Genomic DNA, 2,923 nt, shown 5'->3' with positions numbered 1-2,923 from the left:
AGGATAATTTCTTGGCGAAAGATCATCAGTCAAGTTGCTTCCTGGTTTATCGAAAAAAGAATAAGAGAGCTACACTGTTCCATAGTTATTTTCTCTATTTTTTTCCACCATTTTGTAATATTATAAATCAAACAAAAAATGGTAAGAAAATGATTTCCTACTTATGCCAAATGGCCAAAAAATGAAGGGTCCAGTTAACTTTTGCGTAGGCAAGATCGGACCTTTCATAATCTTATTTATTTTTAAAAAATTTAATCAAATTTAGTTGTATTACCTACTCGTAAGCTAATGGAGGTAAGTCCCCTCGCTAGCATCGATAGATTGGCCAGCAGATCCACCTTCAGAGCCTTCACTGGTTCCCCTTGCGGAATCATCGGTACTCTCATATTTCTTGTCATTACCATTTGGATGAACATATGGATCGTCCTTTCCTACTCACAGGGAAATTATTTTCAGAGTTCGTTTGAGACACAAGCATCCGCCTACTCGTATCTTCAGGTACCCTACGATTTGAAGATGGCTATCGTCTTCTTTAACAAGACCTCGGGAAGCGTCGCCAACCATACCATTCTAGCCAACCTTTTCAACACTAGAATCTTTGCCTCGAATAACCTCGGCAGTAACATCAACATCTAGTCGTCCCTCTTGTGCAATGGAACCAATAGCGACTATTTCTCCGATGCAGTAAATCCCGTCACCTTGCCCGACTGTTATACTTTTGCCCACAACAAGTAATTTCTCTACTCCTACGTCAACAGAGTATCGGCTTCCTTGTCCTTGAGCACCCTCGGCTTCTACTTCACGCTGGATTGCTTCAATCCTTTCTTTTGCAGAACTTCAGGCAGCACCCTGATAACTGTTCAAAATAATTTAACAGCCCTCTTTAGTAACTTTTTAATGACCTTCTATTTCTCAACCAGAGTCCTCCAACCGGACGGCACCAGCCAACATCAAGTCTTCAATGTGTCGAGTTCAGAGTTCACCAATCCTTCCGCTATCAGTGCTTCCTTTGATGCAGAGCTCATGCTAAACAACGTAACAATGGATTATTCGATAATGCCTTGGGCCAACATGAAATACGTGACAAATTTAGGATATTATGGGCTTTAAAGATCTCTGCCTAAGACTACCAACACAATCTATACTCCTCTTCCCAAGATCGATGTAATTGCCTGTAACTATAAATACCTAACTTTCCGTTATTACAAAAAGGAAGATTGGCTATTGGGCATGATTGGAGGATCGGCATTCCTGATATACCTTGGCCTTTGGGTGTTATGCCATCCCATAAATCAGTCACTTTTCCGAAAAAATGCTGCAGAATAACTGCTCCTTTAGGCCGATCCTTAAAGCCATTAAAGTTCAAGCACTCAATAGACTTTCAGGAAGCCAACTGTCCCTTATTCCTATTTCTTTCTCAGGTTTATTCCTGGCTGCTACAACAAGACCATCAATGCTGTTACCAGTTTGATGGACATAGCCACTATCATCAAGCAAGTGAAGATAGCTGAAAGGAATGTTGTGCATTTTGTTGGAAAGGATAAACTCTATTAAAAATATAGGCATTTGAAATTGGAATTGCCTCTTCCTTTCAAGAAACTGGAAGAAGAAGAAAACTAGCGGATCATTATACAGCTGACCCAACAGGAAAACCAACCACAACAAGAACGACAGAAAAATTAATAAGTAAACAGTTCACAGCATAATCAAAGTAGCCAAAAATTACTTGAAAATCAATCATAGTCTATTCAATAGAATTTGAATGGTTTCTAATTAGATGGTGAATAGCCTAAACTCATCCCAATACAGTCCTTGCCTGCTCTTGGCAACAAAAAGTCATCATAATATGATCTCTTGAATAAAGATAACACCAGTAAGGGGGTAAAGGAGGTGGAATAGAAAAAGTAAGAGTTTAATTATTTCGACAAGCTCAACCAAAAAGAAGGAGAAAGGAAAGAAAAATCATAATAAGACAAGAGCCAGAATGAAGATATGGAGTTTTAGGGAGTGTAGATTAATGTTTAGGCAAAGAAGGAAAGAACAGCGAAAGTTGAACCAAAAGTAGAGACAGAGAGAGTGGATTAGGAAGCTAAAATGAGCAAAAAAGAAGAAAACTAAGAAAATTCAGTCAATAAAACTCCATAAGTAATAGAGATTGCATCGAATGGCAAAAGCGGCAAAGAAAAAGGCTCTGATTAAAAGGTCTTATCCGATTTATCAAACAAGAATGGATCGAAAAAAGAATAAGTGGTGCCATAGTTGCCATAGTAGTCACTTAGACACACTGGCGCCATCATGCTTCAGAATAATGAGCAAATATAGCAGGAAAGAAATGTGTAATAGATCAAAAAACAACAAGCAGAAATCCTTGGCTTCCATCCTGATGCGCTAGCAGCAGTAAAAGATTCATAAAATGTCCAATAATTACTATCCAATTTCCCCACTGTTATGCATGTCACCAACAACAATCGAGCCTACGATACTCAAATGGAGGTTTAGAAATACGATACTGACGATAAGGCTCAAAACATCAGGCGGGTTTCTTAATTGCGAAAGTTTTTCACAGGGATAGTATAGTATCTGAGACTGCTAGATTTCTACAGTGTAAAGATAAGCTTTAACGCTGACTCTGCCAACCACTCTTGGATCGGCGTCCTATTCACCTTGATCATAATTGGCTTGCCATGCATCCAGGTGGCAAATTTGCTCCAGCTCTCCAGCACTTACCAAGTATACGTCTCCAAGGACTTTCTCCAGCCAAACGAAATCAATTACAGATTGGTAACAGGAGACGGTTTTCGACCAGCTGTTTGCACAAGCTACATCGCAAATACCCTCCTATATGGAAATTCCCAGACGGTGCAGCTGCTTTTCTTCACTTACTCTCCATCGCAAGGATACACTTACTACAACCCAATACCCA

This window comes from Nymphaea colorata, unplaced genomic scaffold, assembly GCF_008831285.2.
Source record: "Nymphaea colorata isolate Beijing-Zhang1983 unplaced genomic scaffold, ASM883128v2 scaffold0572, whole genome shotgun sequence".
Lineage (NCBI taxonomy): Eukaryota > Viridiplantae > Streptophyta > Magnoliopsida > Nymphaeales > Nymphaeaceae > Nymphaea > Nymphaea colorata.
Note: the sequence above shows the minus strand (reverse complement) of the source record.